Source organism: Suricata suricatta, chromosome 12 (assembly GCF_006229205.1).
Source record: "Suricata suricatta isolate VVHF042 chromosome 12, meerkat_22Aug2017_6uvM2_HiC, whole genome shotgun sequence".
Classification (NCBI taxonomy): domain Eukaryota; kingdom Metazoa; phylum Chordata; class Mammalia; order Carnivora; family Herpestidae; genus Suricata; species Suricata suricatta.
This window is the reverse complement of record NC_043711.1, coordinates 27486657-27513758: the sequence shown is the minus strand read 5'-3', so window position 1 is coordinate 27513758 and position 27102 is coordinate 27486657. Positions and strand designations below refer to the sequence as shown.

The 27102-nt window shown below is 40.8% G+C and overlaps 1 protein-coding gene across 5 annotated transcripts in view; it reads left to right on the top strand.

The window, feature by feature from the left end:
* The window catches only part of FHIT (fragile histidine triad diadenosine triphosphatase), a 1373604-nt gene that overhangs the window by 574760 nt on the left and 771742 nt on the right, over positions 1-27102 (top strand). The window contains exon 1 of one of the 5 annotated variants that reach the window (XM_029917799.1): positions 22814-22868. The exons of the other annotated variants lie outside the window; for them this stretch is intronic. The gene's annotated coding sequence lies outside the window, so the exon portion shown is untranslated. Of the gene's footprint in view, positions 1-22813; positions 22869-27102 lie in introns of those variants that run through there. 5 annotated transcript variants of the gene reach the window in all.

The following is a 27102-nucleotide window of genomic DNA, read 5'->3' as shown; positions in this document are numbered from 1 at the left end:
ATTTAACTCTCATCTCTTGATGATGATGGTAACAGCGAGTATGCTGGGCATTGTGTTGTGGGGTAGAAACCATTCTCATGCTCACTCTGTAGGTGGCCAGACTCCAGAGCCCATACCTGGTATACATCTAGTTTTATTCTCAGATCTGGAGATACAAAGATAGATAAAAGGGAATCTTTACCTTCAAGGAGCTTACAGACTAAAGGAGAAGTAGAACACTTCGATGATCTTACTGTGAACCTGCACCAGAAGCTGCTGCCCGAGGAATCCAAATACCAAGAAGAGCAAAAGAAGTCTTAATCTTTGCTGTTTTCTCAGATCTGCGAGGAAACTGGTGTGGATTTTGGAGACAAGGTCAAATTTCCATAGCAGAGGAGACTGAGGGATGGGGAAAAGGGGAATGGGCAAGACTGCCAAATTAATAGCTAAGCTGAAGCAGGGTGGTCCTGAAGGACAGTGCAGTGCCAGAAATGCCAAGGTTGCAGAAAGTCAAGATGGGCCAGGAGAGCAGGTGGCCTGTGAGGACTGAAGGAAGCCAATAGGTTTTACCTGAGGCCACCACTAGTGACCTTGGCTAGCCGTTCTATTGGAATGGCAGAGGGAAGAAACCAACTTTATATTTGGCCAAGGAGACAGCAGAGACGGGGTATTCAGAAGATTATTTCAGGAGCTTTTGTGGTTAATGAGAGGAGAAAAAGAAGTTGGTAACTTGAGAGTGTAACATGGTTGAGCAGACTTTTATTTGTGAAAATAAAATGTAAGAGTTAGTAGAGGAATCAATTGCAAAGAAGAGGTTGAAGATAAAGGGAAAGAAGAGTTTTTCTGAGTCATAGAGGAGGAGGCTGGTGACAAGTGTTTTATTACACTTCCTGTGGGATTCAAATGCTTAACTATAGACATTGCAAAGGAACATATATTTTGGACAGAAATGCTTGGTGACCTTCCACTTTCTTTTCCTTGAAGGCTTGGCTTGCTGAAGTTTGCCAAACCTCAGTAAAAAGAAAACACTGATTAACTTGGTGTCCTTGGCTTAATCTCCCTACTGAGGATCCACTTTTCTCTGATTCCTCTTCTCTTTTCTTACCTTTATCTACTTTCTTGATGCCGGCCACTTTTGACCTCTCAATTGGTTGCTCTTGGCTCCTGGCTTTTTTATTTTTTGTCTTAGCTTCCAGATATAAAGTGCCCAGTTTGGGCTCAAAATTTAAGGCAGGTATATCAATCTATAATGGTCCCTTTTCTTAGCTAGGACAAGGTCTTGATTTTTCATATGCTGTCCTCATGGTAGCCTCACTCTGCTTAGCCCAGTGGATGCCCTGTCACTATTCTGCTGCTGTCCTGGTGGTGTGTGTGGGACAAAGGGCATGACAGATTTCAACAGAAGGTCCAAGAAGGACAGGAGAGACATGGAAAAGAATACAGTTAGAGAACAAAGGGAGAGCACTTCACCTCTGGAAAGACCGCCCAAGGTAGCAGGAAAGAGTGAAGAATCTGCACAATGGACAGTGGGAGGAGAAAGCCTAGGGGGTCTAGGCAGGCAGAGCCACCAGGGGGAAACAGCTGTGCAAATAAACCAAAGTCACCTGAATGAGAAAATGCAGAAGATATTTATTCAGAGCTTTCTAAAGCAAAGAGAGTCAACCACCATTGCTTGCCTTTGGCAGAGGCTCAAAGGTAATCACGGGAGTGGCAGCTTTATAGAAGCAAAACAGGAAGGCTTCTGGTATACCCTGACTAGAGCTTGTTGGCATGGGAAAGTTGGAGCCAGGCCAACTGGACGCAGGACATCCTAAGTGGTTGGTTAGGGGAGCTTATTTAGCTTTGTTGCTCCAAAGAGCCAGGGGTAAAAATGGGGGGAAATTGGCAGTTATTGATTAAGTACGGACCATTTGGGACCAGTTGCTACAGAGATTGTGGTTTGGCTTCTTAGACTGGTTGCTGGGGATTGTGGGTCAGAGTTCTATTTTTTATACGTGATCTGGCCACCGTCCCTTGTGTATTCAGTCTCTCATGAACTAGAGTTACGGAGGTAGTTTTCCCTGTATGTAGGTATCATGTTTTGCAGGACACGCTTTGACATGTGGCCTGGCCAGATCTGAGTTATTCCACATGGCAATGTGCCAGCTCACTTTGTTTTCATGGTCCCCTTTCAGTCACTAAGGGGGCTGGCTTCTATACAGACAACTGGAAGCAATGTTTTTATAGATGTTAACTTTTATGGAAACATTCAAAGTAACACTCAGAATGCTTTTCTTTTGTGTTTACTCAAATATAGTTCTCAATGCAGCTATGGCTTTCAGAGAAGCCTAATTACTTTCATATACCATGAGCAGTCGATAGAGCACTGGGAAAAGTCATAGCTATAAATTTATATTACTTGAGGGAGAATATTTGGTCTTAGAAATATTAATGTGGCCTCCCATCTCATATTATAGGAATTAGTTTTATTTGTGAAGTAGATTTTGATTGCCTTTCTGACCCACCTAAGAATGTGGCACCAGGGAGAAGGGTTTTGCACATTGGCTGGCTGTGAGTCGTTCATTCTAGAGAGATGTCAGCTCCCAGAAAGGACAGTCTGCCTCTAAGAGAGATGAGCTTGACTATCCCTCTGCTTTGTTCATAGGAGATGTCAGGAGCATGGAGTAACAGAAAGTCACATATTGTGTCAGACAATTGGAGACGACATTCATTTTCAGTTAACACCGGGCTGGTAATGGATTTCAAGAGTATTTTTTAAAATCACTAAGCTATTTATTATTTTCATTGAGCAGCAAAAATCAAAAGTTGCCGATATAGAAAGCTAAAATAGATAACCAGGGGGTGGGGAGTGAAATCCTGGCTGTGAATGGTTTTCAGCACTAATTTCAGGTCTGTTATCCTGGTGGAAACTCCCAACGCTTTTCTTCAGTAATCTGCATGCCTGCGTAAATTAATGTGCTAGGGAAAATTATTACAGAGCAGTATCACATCACCTGGGTTAATGCTGCTGTTTATAATATTGTAATGTTAATATCAATCCAAAGCAATGCTTTCCTTTAGCAAGTTGGTATCATGAGGACAAAATATGGTTTCCTGTCCTTGTTTCTGATCAAGAACAGTCTTGCTTATGGTCTCAAGGGTGCAGAGTATGACTACATTTAACTGACTGTCAATTACCACTAGAAGAACAAGCATATGTCTTAGTTAAAATGAAAACATGCAGATACTGCTCACTTGTTGAATGCTTACATGCCCCCCAGAACTTGGAGAAATGTTCGGGTCATCAGGACACTCAGGTGACAGACAAGCTGCTCATTGTCCTAAGTCTGAATGGAATCATCAATTCAGAGTCAGGCTTTGCTATTCTGTAGTTTACTTCTTCTATGTCACACACAGCCACTGGGACATTTGGTGCAGCCATCAGGGTAACACTGAACCTTAGCACATATATGGGGACCACGCTGAGGGCTGCCATTGCTGGGAATCCCCCTTAGGGAAACTTTCCTCACTCTCATCCAATTCAGACCATTCTTCTTCTACAGGTAATGCTTTCCTTTCTTAAAGAATCCAGTTCTATTGCTTCCGTCAGCCCACCTACTGGCCTAGAATGAAGACTATATTTTCAACCTTTCTTTCTTCTTAGATGTGTAACTAAATTCTTCCAATGGGAATGAAGAGAAGGATTATGTACAAAAATTGGAAGGCCTGTCCTGCCCCTATCCTGCTGTCTAGACATACGTGGGAGTATGAAACCGTGTCTGCTTAAGTCACTGTTATTTTGAGGTGTCTCTTTGTGTTTATAGTTATATATATACTATTACATATAGTATATATATATATATATATATATATATATGTATATATATATATATATATATATAGTTCTACCTGATTTGTACCTAATAGGTTACATATATACAGTATTTTTTCTTTGCATTACCTTCAGCCTCTCAATAGATTATTGTGTCATAAATACATGGTGTATCTTTAAGATATGTAAAATTAAATATATTTTTATATGTGTAAAATATTTTTCTATCTAATTTTAATAAGATATGTAGAGTTCAGAATGTTGTAAGAATGCATACAGCTTCTAATTTGAAGGTCACTTAGTTAAGATAAATCATTTTAGCAACCTTGCATTAAAGGGCAGATTTGAAATCTAATTTTCCTTTCCTCTTTTTCCCCTTAAATTTTGAAAAGAGTACATTCGAAGCCATTCTGAATGGCACATAGACCATGTAACCAGGGCGACTGTAGCAACTCAGATTGATTCCTCTTAAATCACTTCAATATGGTAGCAGTGAAACGTTCCTGTTCTTCAGCCACCACAAACCCTATCTTCTCCCAAAGCCACATGATTTGGGGCCCTTGGAAATGTCCACTATTAGAGGGAGTCAGGCGGTTCTTCTCTAAACAGCCCAAGTGAGAGTGTTCAAAATTTAGTAATTTCTTCATGGAATGTACCTTTCTGCAGTGTACTTGAGCAAACAGACTCAAGAATGAACCTCAGCAGGCTCATTTTATTTTCCTGGTTTCTATTTTCTTTTTTAAAAATTTTTATGTTTATTTATTATTGAGACAGAGAGAAACAGAGCATGAGTAGGCGAGGGGCAGAGAGAGAGGGACACACAGAATCTGAAGACAGGCTCCAGGCTCTGAGCTAGCTGTCAGCACAGAGTCCAATGTGGGGCTCAAACCCACAAACCATGAGATCATGACCTGAGCCGAAGTCGGATGTTTAACTGACTGAGCCACCCAGGTGCCCCTGTGTTTGTCATTTTCATCTTGCTTCCTAGCATAGCACATGGGAGAGCCACTACCGTTAGTACTCCATGATGTGGGTAGGCCCAGGTAAATGTGCCTGGGTTTTTTAATTGTTTTCTTGTGAGGATTAACCTTCATATACTACTTCTTATGTGTGTGTGAGAGTTTGTTGCAAGTGGATTTGTTCAGCTCAGTGGCTGTTCTTCCTCGTTGATATTCTTAGGGGAGCTTGCTTAGAACCAGTTCCGACTTTAGGCTTCCTTGCTGTCAAAATAATATATACACCAGGGAAGGAAAATGTGTCTATGTCCATCAAACCCATCTTCTTTCTCTATGACTATCTCTAATTAGGTTTTGAAAGGTTTTTTTTATAACTTAAAAAACTATTTTTGAGATAGAGAGGTAAAGAGAGAGAGTGCACACGTGATTGTGGAGAGACAGAGAGAGACGGAATAAGAGAGAATCCCAAGCAGAGAGAGACAGAATGAGAGAGAATCCCAAGCAGACTCCACATTGCCAAGATAGAGCCCAATGTGGGGCTCAAACTTATGGACCATGAAATCATGACCTAGTTGTCTCTCAGTTTTGAACGTTTTAAGTGTAGAGAAGGTGGGCCTCAAAACCAGAGGTCATGCTCCAGTTTAAGAAGGGAATTAGGGGACAGACCCTTCTAGAGTTCATTAAATGTCCATTCGATTTTTTCAGAGTTGGTGAAAACATACAGTATTTGTAATGGAAAAATATACTTTTGTTTGAGTGAGTATGTGGTGTAAGCTTTTCTTTTATTCTCTTTGGGGGCCTTAGACTTTCAGAAAACTTTTCAGACATTTGTTTTATATATGAGGGCTGCACATACTCTAACCCTGGCTCCTGGTATTTCAAATGCGTACTGTTTACGTGGTTAAGTGGTAGGATTTCCCTGATTCTGCCCATTCTTTCCCTTGGCTGAATCCTAATTACAAGTCATATTAGATTTCCTCCTCCTGGAAGTCTTCCCTGGTTCCCCCATGCTTAAGTAGCAGCCCTCTTTCTCTGAGCCTATACTCCCAGCAATCTGTCAGTGTGGCTATATCTCCCATCTGGCTGTTTCTAACTGGAGGGCACGGTCTTTGCCTTCCTCCCTTTGGGAACTATGGTGCCAGCTCAGTGCCTGGCATAGAGTGAATGCTCAGCAAATATGTGTTTAATTAATGTATTTTTCCAGAGGCACTTATTTTACATATGGGATAAAAATTTCAGGCATGTGCATAGAAGGTGCAAAATAAATATTTGTAGATTGGATTTCCAGTGCTTAAGTATTTCTGTATTGCAAAGCAGACGCCTCTGAGAGGCTCATTAATGGTTTAGGATATTATTTACAACACTAAAGCAGTTTTCTGAAAGTGCATATATATTACACCCTGTTTCCTCCTAAGTGCATGGACTCTGTGAAAAATAATAAATCAATACCATCCTGAGAATTACTGGAAGAAACAGCATGTTGTCTGTTATTCCCTGAAGATGGAGTGTAGAGATGATGGGTGAAGAGAGCTTCTGATTTTCTGTGGTGACAGTAGTGACAACATCAATCGTATGAATTTTTATTAACATTCAACCCATGGAGCAAAGCATTGAGTCCGTAGGTAGATTGTGTTTGAACTAGATTCTTGTTGTCTGATGAGGAGGTTTGATCCAAAGCGTTCAATAGGGTACCTCCCCTCTTGCAGATTTTGGCAACGAAACTTCATTCCTTGTCATTTAAAAGTGTTCTGAATTTCCTTAAACCTTAAATGATTGACTGATTAGAAGAGATACTCTATTTTTGCAATTTATGTCCAAATGTGCAAAGAGCAGATTAACAGAAGACTCCTTTCAATAGCCTTGTAGATGGGTAGTTTCTTTGTGTGTCACTGTCTACCTGAGTCTGCAAGTCCAGAAACTCAAGTTTCTACATTTATCCAGAGTTGAGGAGGGTCAAGGCCAGGGACTCATACTTACCTAACTCATAAGAAGATGATAAATTAGAATGCCAATGTGTTCATTCTCCAGGAGAAATATAGCTGCCAAGTTCTATTCATGTTATCTGGTCAGCACTTTCTCCAGTGAGAAGTCTCAGTGGTAAATTAAATTATGACCAGAAATACACTGTATTGGTGAGAACATAGGGGGAACAGCAGTATCATATACTATTAATAGAAGTGTAAATTGCTACAACCTCTTTGGAGGAAAAATTTGGCAACATCTTCAATAAAAATGTATGTATCTTTTGCCCTTGCAATTTTCTTCTAGAAATTTATCCTACAGATAAATCTTCACAGGTGGGCAAAGACATATGCATAAGGGTACTCCTTGTAATGCCACTCAAGGAATGGAAGAAACGTAATATCTATGAAAAGTGAACTGGTCAAGATCTATGGTTTATCTATATAATGGGAAGCTATGATGCTGTTAGAATGAGTTATGTAATGTATATGTAATGTGGAGGATGGTCTTCAAGATATGTAATTGATGGGGAAATGAAAGAGACAGAACTGCGTGTACAATGGGCTTCTTCCTGTGGTATTAACAGAATGGAATAGCCACATATATGTGGTACTCTGCAAAGTGTGTTCTGAAATGCAGGACAACAGTGGTCATTCCTTGACGCACTAGATGGGAGGAAGATTCGTTTTTCACTAGAAATGCTTTGCATCTATTTGAATGTGTTACCCTGTGCTTGCATGTATTAGGTTTTTTTATGAAAAAGAAGAGTTAAAATATTCAAATAGTTTCTTATTGACTTTTGTTGAGTTTAAAATTAGAACCAAGGAAGATACTCTTTGTTGCGTAGCATCATTCCCAACGGGCTGCCACGGTCACCAGCTAGGTCAATCCCACCCACTCCAGACAGCACTCTCTCCCAGGGAATGTTTTCATCGCTCTTTATTGGACTCACACACACATTGTCTCCAGTATGTGATGTCATCATTATATTTATGAGCAATTCTTCCTGCAGCTGGACTCTGATCTCTTGAAGAAAATTGAGGAAACATATGAGTCCCATAAGCCATACACTTAGATGTCATATCTTAGGTTAGGTTGACTTTGGTGTAAATTATAATCACCAGGAGAGCTTGTTCAAATGCAGAGTCCTAGATCCCATCCCAGAGACTCTAATTTCCATAGACTGGGATAGGGTCAGGAAACTCTAGCTTCAGGGGATTCAGATGCAAATGATCTGTACGCCCCTTCTATCTGAAGCATTTAGAGAGGTGTTATTCCATGCTTGTCTCTGGATTCCAAAGTCATTTTACTTTGTGCCTTCTTTATTGATGATGCATGTTTTAAAGAAATCAGTACTAAGTTATTAGCAACTTCATCCATTCTGTATCAGTTGACCTTTTTCAAGAGACAAAAAGGAATTATGACTAAGTTCAGCTTCCATAACGGGAGAGAATGACCCTCCCCCCACCCCCCAAGTGCCTGACTTGTAATGACACCCAGGTTGTTTTATGCACACTCATCTCAGCCTAAATCCTTCTTGGTCTATGTGGATGATGGAAGATTGTCATTTGTCTTCAAAATCAAGGAAGAAGGAACATTTGAGTTAAGTTATGAGACGCTGACCTTTGATTTTAATCACAACTGCTTTTAAATGGAAATAGGAAGGAGAAGGAGTGGCTGGGGAAGGATGGAATGGAAAATAGAGAAAAGCAAGTGAAGTTGTCTGAGTTGTGCATGAGTTTTGAAGTCAAGCTGACTTGCCTCCTCCTAGGCTTTCTAAACCTGATAAGCTGTGTGATGTTGCACATGGCATGGAATTTCTCTGTGTCATGGCCATGAAATAAGGATAACACTCACCACATTACCATGATCAGATGATAAAATCAGAGAGTATTTATATACACTTTAACAGTGCCTGCATTTATCAGAAGCTCAGTAGATGATGGCAAAAAACTTTAATAAAGGAGGAAGAAACAGAAAGATAATCACATGTCAGCAACTTTCTTTAGCTCAGTGGACCTGTAAGATTTAATAGATGGAGGCAGAGATGAGAGGAAAGAGAGAGACCAAGTTATGGAGCTAAGAAAGCCTTTATTTGGGGTCTGTGGCCCCCCGGGCGAGGTTCCGGGACCCAAGTAGAAGTTGAGTCAGGGAAGTCGCCCCGGTATGGGAGGGGTGAGGTATTTTATGGGTGTAAGTGTTCCGGGTTTGGTCTTGGGAGGGCAGATTACCAAGTAAGGGCATTTTAGGGTCACAGCGGGATGGGATTGGTTGTCAGGATGGGGGAAAACCGGAGCTTCATGATTGGCTGTTTTCAAATGGCACGAGACATTCCAGGTCTGCAGGTCGGGGGTGGGGGTTGTTGGTGCACGGTGTTGTTCTCCAACCCACAGCAAAATGGCCCCTCAGTTACCATCTTAAGGTAACTCTTACTGGACCCATCAGTCAAGAGATCTGAGTGGCGCTCCCAAATCTGCCACTAGCTAATGTTTTGCTTGACCTTGATCCAACCATTAAATGCCTTGAGCCTTAGTTTTCCCATTTGTGAAATGAGAAAGCTGAACTATGTGGCTTCTAAGGACCTGTCATTTTTACCTCCAAACTCTAGAGACAAAATAAAACATTTCTTAAAATCCCTTTTTTTTATCCCAATGAATATCAGGTAATGACTGGTCTCGTATTGAGCTTAGATGGAATGAAGTCTTTTGTCTCGATTTGTCATTCTAGGCAGGATGTTTGTATTCCTTCACGTCCAGTTGACTCTCCTTAGCTACACTTGAAGTTCAGTCTGTATTTAAAATTCTTAAGTTTGAAGTTTGATGAATTAGAACACATCTGACTCTTTCAATGAGTAGAAAATGGTAAATCATTGGAACCAGCAATTAGGTTGGTGTAATTTTATCTCACAGGATTCCTAATCTCCCATCCTGACCCCCTTAGGGTGTTTACTGTAAGGACTCAGGTCTGAACCAAACTGACTCTAATCATTAGACAATAGAAGGGCACACATTGCCCAAGGCAGGAGGGACCACCCTTGTAACACCCCATCAGGAAAGGCCAGCTAACACCCTTAACATTTCTAAGGGCGGGCCCAAAAGGCTAGTCACGCCCTACATAAGGGTCCTGGGTCCACTCTGTGATTGGTCAATACTCTAAATGTTGTGATTGGCTCCCACCAAAAGTAACAAATACTCTAGGCAATGTGAATGGTTAAATCTGCTGTCAATAATATTGTATAATAATGATTGGATCACTATACCTGTGTCACAATTTCCTGTAACTCCTCCTTTCCAAGCCCATAAAGGCCCTACCCTGCCTTTGTTTGGGGGGCTCTCTGCATGGGTCCACTGTGTTGGTGGAGTCTGTGAGCCTGAGCTTAGGCTCGGCCAGCCTAAGCCTGTGATAATAAAGCCCTTTGCTTTTGCATGTGTGACTCGGTCTCCCCGGTGATCTCTGGTTTTGGGGGATGATATTGGAAACTTGGGTATAATATTACTTCTTGGTAGGATCTGGAAATGAGTGAGGAAGAACTCATCTGTCTGTTGGGTCATCTTACTGCTGCTGGTGCGCTCCTGGGAAAGGTACCTCAGATGATTCTCTCCTCTGTCTCTTGCTCTCAAAGTGCTTTTCATGGGACACTTATTTCTTGAGGTGCTCCATGGGAAGAAGGTTTAAAATTTGGTTTAAAATGCATGGAATGCTCTATACATTACAATGCCCTCCTTGGAGAATTCCAAAGAATATTAGCATATGAAGGCTCCTAGACCTCCCAGAAAAAGAAAACTGGCTAAACCCAGCGCCTCTCAGACTTATTCAAATTTGGAACTTTTTAAAAGATGCTAACACAAATGTAATATCTCTCATAATAGTGTCCCACAGAACTCAGATTGGGAAGTATTTTTATAGATTATGCAAGAGCTCTAGGTGATTGATTCTGCTCTATTAAATACGAACTGATTGAAGAAGGAGAAAAAATAGGTTTCTGGAAGGTTTGTCTTGAAAAGCAACTGGAGTTAAAATTTATGTATTGAAGTATTCACTTGATGTTGAGATGTGCGTTTGAGTATCAAGCCTGGTTTAATTTGTGGGTGCGTGCTGTTGACTCACAGACTATTGATAGCTCTTTCTTGCCTTCACTACAAGACTTTGTGAGTCTCAGAATTTCATTTAAATATTTGGCTGCAGAATGTGTAACTGTCTGTGGATCTGAATGAAAAATAACACCACGTGAGTCCATAAATAAATAATTAAAATTGCATATGAATAACCCCAGGTTATACCACCATGGCCATATAATGTAAAGAGCTCCAATTGAAGTCTAACAAAATACATCTGTGTCTGGCTCTAAAAATTGCTTTCTGAAGATTGGAGAGGTAGATTTATTAAAGTCTGCACATTTCTGATTATGCATGAATATGTTGTTGCAACGTCTCAGGAACATTTGAGTCCTGGGTATTCTTTTCTAAACCTTAGAGAGAAATGTGTTTCAGAATTAGGTAGAGACCACTCAGCTTCAGTTTACTCATATATGAACTGTTTTCACATTTACTGACAAATAGGGATATAATCCCCTTTCAGATATTCCAGCGTACCTAGCAGTTGTAAATTTTCTTTTTTATTTTCTAATCTTGTACAGTTAAAGGGAAAGGGCTGTACTAAAATGGTTTTGTTGATGCTTGAAGTGATGCAAAACTAAGATGAAGGCAGCAAATGTAGAAAAAGTAAATTCAAAATGATTTGTTTAGATTAGGTTTATGGGCTCATGTAGTTTAGTGGAGGGAGCCCAGGAACCCGGAATAATCAGAGAACCTCCTGCCTAAAAACGAACACATGCAGGAACGTTAGGGCATTGCTAGATATCACATTGGAAGGATCTTCATTCTGCAGTACCCAAAGTAAGGAAACAAGGAGATGGGCTGGAGTGTGTGGGTAATTAGCGTTTATGTGGGAGTGGAAATGGTGCTTTTGGAACTGCAGTTGTACAATGGAGTGTGGTCCCTTGTCATTTCTTTCTCTTTTTTCCACATTAGAAGAACACATATAATTATAGGGGTGACAGGTTCTAATACATTTTTGGTCCTAGGCAGAATGTTTGAATTCTTTCGTTTCCAGTTGACAGTATTTAATATAAAATGAGCATATGCATTAGGGAATGCAAAGGGAACAGTTATTTAAGGATGATAACAAAACAGTGGTTGATTCTATATCCACTTGTTTATGGTTTGGGGCAACCCCTACTCTCCTCTGGACTCACTCTTCACTAATGAGAGAGAGAGAGAGAGGGAGAGAGAGAGAGAGAGAGAGGGAGAGAGAGAGAGAGAGAGAGAGAGAATGTATAAAACAAATCTAAGAGGAGCCTCTTTATTGGAAGGGGGTAAATGGGCAGTGGTGTGCTGCTAAATGTTTAGCAACTGGGGCTCACAGGAAAAGAAAAAAAAACCAGAATCATGATATGCAGCATTGGCAGATTTGGGGATTTCTGTGATGCAAAACCTCCCACATGGCCAGTTTCAGGTTATCAGTCTGATGTGAGCTGGCTCACAAAATCCTAAAAATTTAACAAGAAGTCCTCATGAGTTGGTGGGAACTGAATCTACCACACTTCTGCTAGATTTCCTTCTTCCCTTCCCTTCCCTTCCCTTCCCTTCCCTTCCCTTCCCTTCCCGTCCCGTCAAATAGTTATCACTGTCACATGAGTTTCTGGTGTGTGACACAGTGATTGGACAACTCTGTATGCTAAGATATGCTCACCACAAGTGTAGCCACCCTCTGTCACCATACAATGCTAATATGCTACCACTAACTATATTCCCTTTTATTATACTTTTATTCCGGTGACTTCTTCATTTCATAACTGGAAGCTTGTATCTCCCTTTCCCATCACCCATTTTGTCCATCCACCTACCCTCTAGCAGCCACTGGTTTCTTCTATTTTCATGGGTCTTTCTGTTTTTCATTTGTTTGCTTCTCATTTTATTTTATTCTTTAGATTCTACATTTCAGTGGAATTCTGTGGTATTTGTCTTCCCATGTTTGACTTATTTCACTTAGCATTATACCCTCTAGGTCCATCCATGTTGTGACATAGATTCCTCACCCAGGGTCATTTTTTGGGTCTGTTTCCACAGATATCCATCAGGCCCCTGAAGGCCCTATAGAATGCCTTTTGAAAATAACTGGTCTCTGATCTTTAAAATCCCTTTTAGAGCCCAGAGTCTATAATTCTTTCTCAGGAATACATTGTAATAGTGTCTGATGGACTTTTAAAAAGTTGCTATTGATGTTATTTGTTGTGGCTGGTTCCTGGAGAGCTGGGATTCCGCTGGGGTATGTTGGGTACAGAGGGACCACGCGGAGAGGATTCACAGTGGTTTTAGGGAAGGCAAGTGATTCTGACACACCAATACCCGGGGGTGCTTTTGCTCTTTCAGCATGGAGCCATTGCCATTTTCGAACATGACAAACATTGCATATCGAACACTGCATTACAGCAAGTGCCTTTAACATAGGACACCTTGTCATGCAGGAGAGGGGTTGGCAGTGACACCTCATCAGCCGAACCCAGCCCACTGCCTGTTTTTGTGTGGCTTGTGGGCTCAGGGTGGTTCTTACATTTTTGAAAAGTTGAAAAAAATCAAAAGAAGAAGACTTTGTGACACATGAAAATGATAGTTTCGGTGACCATAAATAAAGTTCTCCTGGAACACAGCCTTGCCCTTTCGTTCCTGTCATCCATCATCGACATCATCATGTCATCTCTGGCTGCTTTCATGCTATGCCAGCAGAGTGAAGTGGTTGCAGTAGAGACTATGGAGCCTGCAGAGCCTGAAATATTTACTATCTAGACCTTTACAGAAAACGTTTGTAAGTTTCTGAGAAACTGTGACCAGCTCCTTCCAGGTTCTGTACAGTGATGGAAGAGATACCACCAGGAATGCCCAAATCATTCATAATGGGATGGGAAGGAGTTGCATAAGAAAATAAAGGGAACCATAAACAGCTTGTGAAAATTCATAAAATATGAAAACCAGTAAGGAAAATAAGAATTTTCTCACTTTGCCCAAATTACCTTTTCTGCATTTTCTTTTATAACTTAATCTGAAGAGGTTCATGCTTTCTTGTGCTGATGTGTTCTATGTTGCATGGTCTCCTGATGCACTAGGACCCGTGCTTCTGACTCAGTAAAGGAGTCTCATTGGCGGTCACAGAGTGGATCTGGAGTCAGACAAATGGGGTTCAAACCCTGGCTCAGCCACTGAGTTGATGTATGATCTTGGGCAAATTTAACAGCTCACATCTTCAGTTTTCTTACGTCTAAAATATAGAATTGTTCTGAGAATCAAGTAAAATATTTAGATTCCATAGCCCAGAAGTTTGACACATACGAAGCACATAATAAATGCTACTTTTATTGTTTATTGTTATTATTGTGTTTGTACACCTCAGGGCATTCTGTGCCTGCACATATTTATCTTTTGGGGTAAGCTTTTTCTCCTTTCAGTTTTTGCAGACAGAAATAAATATTTAATTTGGCAGTATCTTGACATATAATATAAATTTTTTTCACCCCACATACTTCATCTCCTGGAAATTGTCTTGGAAAAAAGAAAAAAAACTCATGCAACTGTTACAGTCTCAGCCAACCAACATTTTCCACTTCGGTCTGGTGAGAAGGTTAAATGTTCCCATTCATTTCTTCCCAAGAAGAGACTGCCCTCTAATGGAAATTATTCTGGTGAGGGGAGAAAATTTTGGTCGATGAAGACTAGCAGATGTTTTGTAAAATTCTTTTCTGTTACAGTGTATCTGCTTATGAAATTTAAGCATACCTTCAGGGAAGAACGACTCCTACTCTTCCAATACCTGCACAGTCTGCTCTGGTGATAACATTCACCAGTGAGACATTTCATTTTTTTGACACTATTTGCACTGAAAACCTCTCCCCTGCCCCCACCACAGTGCAGGCGTTGCTTTAATCAAGTCATTTTCAATCTAGGTTCTTCAGTAGAAAATTAAGAAGCTATAAAATATCCTGATCCCTAGTTTGTACCTCAGCCCGACTAGGTCTGATTTTTTGAGGATGGGGTATAGACAGCAGCATTTTTTTTATGTCCCTTCCACACACTCGATTACAAAATGCAGCCTACAGCCAAGGTTGAGAATCACACTTTAAACCTTTAGGTTTTCAATTTGTTCTTAAACAAAATAAAGCAAAAATCCTGTTCTCATGTTTCTATGGTATTTGCTCTTCTTACGCATGCATACGAGCAGCATCCATTGTCTACTGCTTGTATTGGAGCCTCATCTCCAGGGAAATTTACTGATACAATCTTATTTCATTAGCTTGTTAATAAAGAAGGATCTTCTAGGTAGTGAACGAGGATGATAAGAAATGAATCTTTGCTACTTCTCCAACTGTAAATCCCACTGATGGGTTTTGTTTGGGACCATTGATCATTGGGACTTTGATGACCTCATAGCTAACCTCTACAGGAATATTTGAGCTCACGTGTCAAAAATGCATTTACATGGTATGAATCCACAAGAGCCTATTTCCTATATATTCACTGATAGCCTTATGCATATTTTAGCCTGGTGAGTAAACATGCTGCTACATTTTCCTCTCCTCAGCACACTGTTCCTTGTGTTTATTTCATTATAGATATGTTATTGATCTAATCTTTTACTTAAATAGGAATTGCTATAGTTTCAGTGAGTTTGATGCAGTTGAAGGAAGGTTAATTAATTTTGTTATCTCTAAAATAAAAATAATGATATGACCCATCTCCTAGGATTGTTAAGAACAGAGGAAGAGATAATATGTGTAAGACAGCCTACTGGTTGGCACTAGGCAAGCACTCTAATGATGCAAGGATATTGAGACAACATATAACAGAGGTCAAGAACAAGAGTGCTCATTATGTTAGTTTCCCTGGATTCAAATCTTATCTAGACTACCTATCAGCTTTGTGATGTTAGGCATATTAATTGCCCTCTTTAAATCTTCATTTCCTTAACCTGGAAACTTTGAGCTATCGTTTTTAGGGGAGCAAAGGGAGGTGGTTGAAAAATAAGTGAAATCATGTATTTAACATGCTTATCACTATTTCTGGCATATGGTAGGCACCTTTTCACATACATAAAATAGGAAAGGAGTGTGTATGTGTGTTGGGGAGAGGTAGATTATATATCCAGTCAGAGGTGCAAGGGACCTTACCCTACTTCTTGTATAGTCCCTGAACCAGCAGTATCAGCATTACCTGAGACCTTGTTAGGAATGTGTAATTTCAGCACCTGCCATGCCCTCTCTCCACCACTGACTGAATCATAATCTGCATTTAAAAAAAAAAATCCCCAGTGATTTGTATGCACATTTGAGCAGCACTACCCTAGTCAATGAATGACAAATACAAGCAAAATCACTCCTCCCCATAGGACGCCCTTGGCAGGTGTCACTTATCAAATATGTCACTCCATCCCTCGGCATCCTGTCCACACACCAGGTACCCTCAATGGGCTGATAGGAATTGTCATGCGAGATGAAACCTAGAGCAGCAGAGACTTACTGCACCAAAGTGGTGACTTGCTTGAGCTAGAAAAGCAGCAAATTGCCAAGACAGTGCTCAAATCTAGGGCTTTGAATCCTCAAACCAGTACGTTATTTTATACTGCCTCCATGATGCCGTCCAGCACACACAACTGTTGTAGACCTGGCTTTGTGCTACGACTGGATGGTGAAAAAGGAAATTGATGTTAATCAGAAGGACGAAATAGCATTCAGTATTAAAACGGGTTGGAAAGAAAGAAGTTAAAATCAGCGCCAACAGTGTTACCGTGATGAAAGCTCAAAGCCTAATGGTAATTTCTATTGGATAATCTAGAGTTTATGATTTTAAACATTTCTGATGATAAATTAATACCACTGCATTTCAAAATTCATTTTTTTAACTTGCTTTTTCACTTCAAGTACTTTCTCTTTAACAAGGATGTGTAATACTTGTGGATGAAGTTGTTATTAAAGTGGCCACGAATTCATTAGACGGCATTTCTCGCCGAAGGCACACATTGATACACTACCTTTGCATCTTACAATTGTTTTTGCTAGAAATTTTACATCTTAGGGCTGGAATGAACCTTGAAATAGCATATAATCCACCTTCTGTCTCCTGGGAAGGAGGGAAGAATTTGGTTCATCACCAACAACAGATACCTTCTGCCTAGAGCAGAAATGAAAACACTATCCTAATACCTCTGAAATTTATCTTAAGCGTCACGTTGGCTGTTGCACCAAGGCTGCTAAACATTTTCTGACTCATTACTCAAATGACTCATGCTCCATTTAGTGTGGTGGGAATACATGGAGAAGTGGCCAGATCCAACTGAGTGAATAAGCGACTGGCCAGAGTTCCCTTCATTTTGTTACCTGGGCCGTTAATTTGCTAGAAATCTCAAGATATTAATGTTCCTCCAAATAGTCTGGCTGACTCAGAGGAGCTTCTTTCTCCACTCTGGAGAATATACCAAAATTTCCCCTCCTCAAAGTCAAATAAAGGAGTCCCAATTTTCACATTTCAAGTTTATCTCAAGCTGTAATAATAGTTTAGGTAATTTAAGACCCTAAAAATAAAATAATCTATATATTTATATATGTATGTATATTTACATATGTATGCATAGGTGCATATGTGTGTATATTAATGCATATCTCTGTGTGTATGTATATATGTACATCATTTTACTTAAACCAACCTATCGCCATTAGCTTCACAATTTCCAGGAAACAACAATCTTTTCCCCAGTGCATTAACTTAGTCAATGCACACATCATTTTTATGGTTTGGAAATTTTCCATATCCAAATCTGTTTGACCCTCCAGAGATGGGTAAAAGGATAATTGCAGATGCATGGACACCAGGACCAAGGATCTATGACAGTGTCTCTTAAAATAACATTAAAGGTCAGGTTATAAAACTGCTTCCCTTATTTGAGTATTTTATTTCTTTGCCTGGAATTAGTTTCATATCCCAAGACAGAGTACATATACCAAAGAGGACATCTAGGAAATGTGTTCTAGGAATTATTCTTCTCAGTATTCATAAAGGAAATTTGGAACTGTGACTGCACAAATAAATATAGATATATCCATATATTTTTTGACTATCTTTAGCAGTGATGGAGTATGATTCCCCTTATTAAAAATGTTATTCATTTTAGAATATTAACATAAGGATCAATAAGACCCATTTTCCCTTTGGAGTCAATTATTTTGTTTTATCTTAACTTTTCACTTTGTTTTCTTTTACATTGGTCTTTTTTTTAAATTTTTAAATGTTTTTTATTTATTTTTGAGAGACAGAGAGAGACAGCCCAAGCAGGGGAGGGTCAGAGAGAGAGGAAGATACAGAATCTGAAGCCGGCTCCAGGCTCTGAGCTAGTTGTCAGCCCAGAGCCTGACACCGGGCTCGAACCCACGAACTGCGAGATCATGACCTGAGCCGAAGCCGGACGCTTAACCGACTGAGCCACCCAGGCGCCCCTACATTAGTCTTAAAATGTCCTCATGGAAAGAGTGTGTTCTACATGGGGTAGAAATTAAATTGGCTGGTTTCTAGCAAATGAAATCCTGCAGGCAACTTATAAGAGTAAGATTTTTTTCATTTTAAACGGTTGGGCAAAGGACAAAAGGGCAGATGATGTAAATATTTATCAACTAGATACTAAAACAGATTGTAGTTCTCTGTCCCTTTCTGTGTACTTAAATGTCTTTATGTTCAGAGACAGATTTTTTTTTGGATGGTACCTTTTTGTTTTGTTTTGTTAAATTTTGTTTTTTCATTGTCTTCCTCCCCTTAGTGCATGGTGCTGGGATGGAGCCATACGAAATAATATAAACACACTTAGTCTCAAGCCTTTAGGAACTTACAGTGATCCGTTTGGCCTTGGGAGGGCCTTGCAATGAAATCACATGCACCTGGAGTTACTGAAGCAATTGTGTTCTCGCTGGCTAATAGCAGAAAAGAGAAAGCGGAAGATTGAAGTTTGTTTTCATAGCAACTAATGAGGCATCTGATGATTCGAATGTCACTCTAAAACTAACCTTGTTAAGACAGAACATCTTGTTTTCATAAATGTCCTGGGGTAGCTGGACAATTATGTATATTCATCTAACTGAAATAAATAACAAAGCTTTCCAACCAAATTCAAATATGCAAGAAAGCCTCTTAACATTGATGACTTCTAAGTGGGCAAATACATTTCTCAAGAACACCATGAGAGGCATGGACTTTGCATCTTATTTTTTAAAAAATCCAATTTTTGGATTATTTGAAAATGGACTCTGCCATCAAATTAAATGCACCATTGACTACATTTTTATTAAGAGATTTATTACCAGCTGCCTTATTTAGAGTGCTTTTATTAAAATACTATTGGAGCTTTCATCTGAATACGCATAATTTAGATATTTAATGGACAGTCATAAGGCATTAAATTACCCTGTTATTTTTGACCTACAAGAGAGCGTAGGGCACCTAATTGTAAGGGGATAAATTAAAGGGAGGGGAATCTGGGTAGTTTCTAGACATTTGGGGAGCATCTGCATTTGATTTTTCAAATTGCAATGCTGAAACGTAGCTCCAAAATTTGCTTTAGGAGAACTTGCTCCCTGGACTGACTCAGTGTTCATTGGAGAAGGCTACAACCGTGAAGCGCTAGGTCTTAGGCTCGTGATGGGGTAAATGCCCAATAAATACCTGTTGCATAAATGAATGAATCAGTGAGTTGGGTATTATGGTTTGGGGCCAATATTCTCCTTCTTAGTTCTTTGAAAAAGAGATACAGATGTTTTTCCATATTTAGATATCTATTTAAATATGGAGATCTACAAGTTGAATATGCAGCTATCTCTATGACTGGATGATATATATATATATACACACATATATATACATATGTATATATATATATATGTCTATGTACGGATACAAATATGTAATTAGGCTCAGAAGCTTTAGGAAATGAGAGTTACACAGGTTTTCAAACTTTTCAAACTGCCTGGAAGAAATGGGTATTAATAGAGCTGGTTCTGGAGGGATGGTTTTCTATCAGTCACCGTCTCCGATACGTGGAAAGCCCTTTTCCATTACTTTTCTATTTTAAATCTATTCCCTTGCCCTGGCTGATTGAACCTTTCTGAAATGTGCCAGGCAGAGAATCTTGCCTCTCCTCTCCGCTTGGAAATAATAACGTCTTCACATTTTCATGGCCTTTTCCAGAATGGGGACCTTTCATTTGGGTTTCACTCTCAATTGAAATAAATTGATTAACGTCGTGGAATGGTGTCTCACCACAGACCTTTGAAACAAAAAGCTGCCTTTCTGATGTGGTAAGGGAACAGATTGTCCCAGATTTCTTTATGCTCCAAGGACTCAAGGGCAAAGCAACTGTTTTATCACTCCATGTTATGGACTCCTAAAGAATGATCAGGGCTCATTTCTTCCCCTTTGCTTGTGTTTTCTCCCAAAGCATCCCCTGACATGGTACCCTTGGCATTTAGTAATCTAGAGCTCTCTCTGGGACCTGGGACCCCTCTTCCACGCTTCCCGACTTTTCTCTCATATTTTCCATCTCCTTATCTTGTTACCTTATGAAACGTTCTGTACCTTGCCTTCCACAATTTTTTAAAATGTTAGTTTTATCAGTCATATTCTTCGGTTAAAATGACCTTCTTGCCCCTTGTAGTCTGATTTTCCCTTTCTTATGGCTTCTTCTGTTGGTTAAGCTTTGTTTTACCAAAGCCGATTCTCCGCTATTTCCTGCCCTGTATCCCTCTGCCTCCATGTAGGTTCGCCCAGTGGGAGGCATTGGTACCCGTGGGCGGTGTGAGCAGAGAATGAAGTCGGGATATCTGGGGTATTTCTTACCTCCCTCTTCTCCCTTGCACCTCATCTGTGTGCTTCGGATCCTGTAGCTCCCTCCCGCCAGCTTGGCCTCCACAGGCAGCACTAGCTGGCCTTCAGTAGCCAGATTCCTCCCTTTGTCCCTTCTGCAGTGTGGGTAATGGCCCCTCTTTGTTGTTAATCTCCGGGGTCCCACCAACCACCATTTGTTTGTTTGATTGTTTAACATTGCCCACACCTTTAATCATGACTCTTCACGTGGCCCTTGGGAATGGATTCTGTTTCTTGATGGGTAAGCAACCTGTTCTTAACTTACAGGGGCAGCATGTGAGTCTCTCTGAGAATTTAAATGAGAATTTATATTTGCAAGTTCCTGTCTGACCCATAAATTCTGTCTCTAAGGTCATTTCTCTGTTAATGTTAATTCTTCTTGTTTATGCAAGGGCCTCTTACCTCTCTTATTCTTTCAAATACAAATCTTGTTTGGTTAACATGAGTAACTGGTAAGGGTTTGCTCTGTTGCTGTGTAAACCAGTTTCTGCATCTCATGGGTCTTGCTGATATCAGTTCCATTCTACCTTGTCCACCAGATTAATATTCCTTGCATGTCCCTCTCTTATGTCCAGACCAAAAAAAGAATCTTTTGTTTGGTATCGAAGGTCTTTGGGCATACGAATCTCAGCAGACCCTGAACCTCCTCTCCAAAGAGAACCTTCTTTTCTCTGTTGATGCACCTGGACATGTTTGATTTGTACTCAGGTTCCTAACAAGCTGGCCATCTACCTTTTTAGCCAAGTCCAAAGGGCCCTTCCTCCTATACTTCTTATTCTGATCTTTATCACTTACTGTTTCATCTCCTGTATTTTTACTGTATGTTTCAACTTACCTACTAGGAGATACATTTTTTTGGAGACTACATTTAAAAAAAAATTGTTCCTCATTTATTTACTGACTCTTTAGGACTTCAAACAGTTGTCTATTGTCTCTGTTCTTGGGGCTTTCAGGATGAGAGAGCAGTGTTCTTAACCTGAAAACATTCACAGCCAACTGTGGAGACAAGCACATAAGGAAGAGGCACCAGGTGTATGTAAATGATGAATCACTGAATTCTACTCCTGAAACCAATATTGTGGTGTATGTCAGCTAGTTAGAATTTAAATAAAGTTTTAAAAGAAAAAAAAAAAGGAAGGGGGACCTAGTGTGAAGAGGGCCATGATAAAACATAGAAGTGGCAGTGACTCATGGTCTCAGAGGCAGGAGGGAGTTCTGGGAAGGCTGGTGTGTCTTCCTGAGTTTTCTTACCCTGGCAGGTGGAAGGAGTGAGTGGAGATGAGCAAGGGATGCTCTATAAATCAACAACTGATGGAGCTTTTTTTGTTGTTTTGTTTTTTTTAACTCAGGATGAAGGGGTGGCCAGGGCTACACATTTAAGTAATGCCTTTGTTCTAAAGTGATCAACTGTACCATAGGGTAGTCAAGGCTGGGATTGTTGTCCAAGGAATCGACTCTTCACAGTCTGGCAACTGCTTCCATTCCCAGGCTGTGATTCTGGAAGGGTTAGAAGGGGGGGCGTAGAACTCATAGACGCTCCCTAGTACATGGTTTTCAGCAGTGGCTCATGGCTGTTCTGAGTTGCCTTCTTCAGCTGTGCCCCATTGCCAGATGATACCCAGGAAGTACTGTTTTAAGCTAATGCTGCACCAGTTGGTGTTACTCTGAGCTAATGCTCAAAGTCAATAGGAAGAGCTACAGTTAAAAAAAAAAGCGCCAAAGTGGAAAGCGCAGATGGAGAGAGAGATACAAGGATGCAGCTGACAATTTGTGAGCTAAATCTCAGGCTTACATGGCTTTGCTGGAGTAGCTCCCCTTGTTACTCTTTAAGGAAAGGTGGAAAGTGAGAGAGCAGAAGGCACGAGAAAAGGAAAGCCTTGGAAGTCTTGAAGAGCTCCCAGACTCCTTGACATTTCCTACCCTCCCAGCTACTGGGACCATTTTTAATTGGGAAGTTGAACACGGTAGTGAGAAGTATGCAAAACATAAATGAAGACACAGAGAGTTATCACCAAGGGGAGGATCTTCAGTTCTGTCTCCCATGGAAGAAACGTCAGAATCCAGGTGATTCTGGAGAGCTGTTTGACCCCTCCCCCGATCCAGCCTTTAACTGAAGGCAGCTGCCTTTCGCTTCCTGTTCTGGAAAGCCAAGCCGGAGTGGAGTATGTGTCAGATCATCCGGGCTTCCCGGAGCTGCTGTAGATCCTGCAGGTCAGGCCTCGGCTCAGGAAGAATGGGTACAGGTTTTTAGGGAACGAAAGTATACTCTGGAGGGTGTTGGGAGGGGCCCAAGTCTTTCAGCCTTTCCTTCCTTTTCTCATTGTGGCTCTCTAGTTTGGGCTCGGAGGTGGGCAGAAAAAGTGCAAATGGACCAGGCTGTGACCAGGATATTTGTGGGCAAGTGTCTGCTTTTCTATCGACATTCAAACCCAGCAGGTGATGGACCCTTCTCGGGAAGACCAGTGTCTAAGGGAAATGGTCATCATTGTGGCCAGTGCACAGTGGTAACCTCAGGATTTGAGTTCATCCCTGCCACCTGGAAGTTCTGTGCGACTGAGGGAGAAAGCTTCCTAAGTCCGTATTTTCTGACATAAAAGCAGGCAGTTCTGGGGAAGAGCTTGCACTTTGGCCGCGGACAGACCTGAGTGCAGGTCCTGGGCCTGTGGCTTAGTAGCCTGACGACTTGGGCAACTGATTTCAATTTCTTTAAGCCTTCGTTTTATGAGCCAAATAATAGGAACAATATGGCGACCATGTGAGGAGGCCAAGGGATTAAATGGAATGCTACATGTGAAATAAATTGGTAGTGGTATTGGAGTAACTGCCCTGGTTGCCAACCAGCTGGTACGAGACCTCTCCCCAACTACCGTTTTCCTTTTCCATTGTTGTGTTTTTCCCAGCCAGCATTAGACTTTTTTTTTAAAGATGTTTTTAATGTTTATTTTTAAGAGAGACATAGTGTGAGTGGGGAAGGGGCAGAGAGAGAGGGAGACACAGAATCGGAAGCAGGCTCCAGGCTCTGAGCGGTCAGCACCGAGCCCAGTGCGGGGCCCGAACTCACAAACCACAAGATCATGACCTGAGCTGAAGTATGATTGCTTAAGTGACTGAGCCACCCAGGTGCCCGCCCCCCTTTTCTCCCCCAAGAGGTTATTGAAAGGATTTTTGACTCGGGTCAAAAGAAAAGGTGTGGTGAATTTGGCCTTTTCTACCGTTTAAAGGTTTCTGTCCTTGCTTTCTATAGACCATGCATTTTGTCATGTATGTTCTGGGACTCTACATGGTAGGGGTTGTGCAGGGGACAGGAAGAGCGACCACAGGGCATGATCAACACAGAGAGTACTGCTGGAACTCAGTTGGATATAGAAGGAGGCAGAGGGAGAGGGATCTCCTGGAAAATGTTGGCTGTGGAGTTTTAAGTCATTACGTTATCAACAATCTGTTTTTTCCCCCTGCGTTATTTGTAAACATGTCTAGAAGCTAGGATATGATGGATATGTTTGATAAATAGAATAGATATTAAGAAATACAGTGTGAATCTAGCCCACCAATGCTCAGCTTAGGGTAATTAAAATAAAACAAAGGGATTCTCTATATATGTACCAAGAAGATTACCAGTTAATGCTTTTTTTTTAATGTCTATTTTTGAGAGAGAGGGAGAGAAAGAGTCAGTGGGAGGAGGGGCAGAGAGCGAGGGAGAATCGGAGACAAGCTCCAGGCTCAACACTCAGCACAGAGCCTGGTGCGGGGCTCGAACCCACGTACCCTGAGGTCATGACTTGAGCCAAAGTAGGATGCTTAACCGACTCAGCCATCCAGGCGCCCCCCAGTTATCCCTTCTTTGTACTGCTTTGCATTTGGAGAATTTGTATCTAATTTCTGCCCAAACACTTTTATCTTAGTTGGCTATTGATGGATTATCTTGTGTGATTTCAACTGATGGTAATTTGGAATTCATAGATTTTAATCCAGAAAAGGTCCTGCAAGATCCATATAATCCGGAATTTTCTATTGTGGGGTCAGTGAAACACTAGGCTTATTAAGGTCTGTCCCCAGAGAATTTTGTGGTTGGGGACATACTGCAGGTTAGCGTCCCCTCTCAGAACGAGCACTAATAGATAACCTTCGGTCAAGCCCTGAAAGAAAGAAACCTGTGTAGCTGGATTATCCAAACCTTCCCCAAATCTATTAGAACATGAAACATTTTCTTTAAGTCATGGCTGCTAAGTCTTCCAGAACAAACTTGAGGGAGCATTATCTTGATCCTGGGCTTCATTTTGGAAGTGAAAAGCAAAGGCCCAAGAGATGATATGCCCACATTTACTATCAGGTGAATGTCTTCCCCTCAGTTTGCCTGCTACAAATCAAACGTGATTATCTTGCACTTGAAGGAAGATGCTAATGAAGAGGAATCTTTCCTCTAATGGACTTTACCTGATGGCTTTTGTTAACTAGCTGCTTTTGGGCTTTCAAAGACCACTCTTTACAGAGAGGGTACTTAACAGTATTGCCTATTGTGTAACCAAGTAAGTGCTATTGTAATGACAATTTTATTTCTTTTGAATCCATAAGCTTTTTCTGCACCCTCTACAGCCTGACTTTTATTTCCACCCCCCTCCATGAGTGTACACTTGCAAAAATGCCACTGTCTTTTGTTCTTCATCTTGACTATAACCCTGTTATTGGATGTGGGGACCTGCTTTTTTGCTCCTGGAGTATAGCAAATTCCTGTGTGCTCTAAAATTTTCTGAAATTCTCCTTAGAAGCTGAAAGACTCCTGCATAATCTATTGTAAAAGAAAATGAATTAATATTAATTTAATCTCTTTCCCATTGATGACAGTTTTTACCCCCCCTCGATCTCTGTGTTGGTAATACATAATTCAGTGTTCTTAATAACAGCTTATGGTCGTGCCATTTATTCACTGGAGTTCTTAAGTACCCAAAGCAGTGCTCCTCAGGATGTGTCTTAGGGAGCAAAATTGCAGGTCTCGCTCGCCAGTTTTCTGTGAGCTACAATGGCCACTAAGTATCTTGAGAACGTTGGAATGAGTGCACCGGTTCCTTCATTCCTGGGCTGGCGGTGTTTGATAAGAATTCTCTGTGCTTCAATCCAACAACCATGTATCCGCCATATCAAAACATGTGCTAGGCTCTAGAGATGATATTTAAAAACGTATTAGGTATTGTTACTGCCTATAACGTGGTTATCCCTTGGTGATCACCCTTCTAAGTGGACCCACACAGGGTGGTAAGTGCTATATTATGGGGTGTGCCGAATGATAAGGCCAAAAAAGGAGTAAAGTCATGGGAAAATGATTCCCAGAGGGGTAGCACTTTAACGTTGTCCTGAAGGCTAAGCAGCAGCAGCTTAGAAGGCCAGGAAGTTCGGTGATGGTTAAATTGTGATCCATAAGTTGTAGACTCCCATCCCTTCGTGGTCCAAGTTGATAGAAGCCTCTATAATAGTATAACTTTTGGAATGGTCCTCCCACTTCACTTCTTCCCATGTGATTATTTCCACTACCTTTGTAGTGCTCATTATAGGTCAGCCTCTGTGCCTACAGACTGCCATTTTTCCATCTATGTTCTTGTTTTCCATGCAATCCCGACAGTGACTTAACCATATCTTCCCAAACTTGTCTGCGCTTTATGAAGCTCCCCCAGTGATTCAAAACAGTTGATACCTGTGTCCCCAGCCTTCCAGACTTTGATTTAATTAATCGGGGCCAGAGCCTGGGATTTGGGATTAAAAAAAAAAAAAAAAATCCCCAGGTGGTGATGGAAATGGTCTGGAATTGATTGTGGTGATGGATTTACAACTCAATAGATTAAAAACCACTGATTTCCACATTTTAAATGGGTGAATTGTATACAAATCATATCGCAATTGAACTCCTACATTAAAAAGAAAAATCCCAGGTAAATAATTTGGGAATCCTCATAAATGGGGGGAAAAAGAGACCTAGAGAAACCAAGGAACTTGCCCAAACTCTCCTAGTTAGCCAGGGTGGAATAATGACAGTCTGAGATTAGAGTTCATTGTTGTAACAAGTGCACTATCCTAATCAAACTTGAGGTTGACTCTACTAACCTATGATTCAGCAGGCATGGTTGGAGAAGTATTAGTGCATATGACCTACGCATCCACATACTTTGTACATGTTGTGTTATGTAACCAGTGGCTCTAATTTGAAAAATAATTGGCTTTAGCACATGATAAAAGAATTAGCCCCCTTGGGAATAAAACTCTCAGTCCCTTTATCACAGTACTGACATGAGCTGAGCCGGCCTTCTTTGGCAGCCAGGAGGCATCTTTAGAAGCCCATTTAAAGAGGGACACGCTGGTATCAAAGTCACAAATTCAAAACCAACTGCTCCACATCTTGGAACCTGAAAATAGATTTCTATTTAAAAGATACTGCCTGGAAGGTTACCTTGCTCTT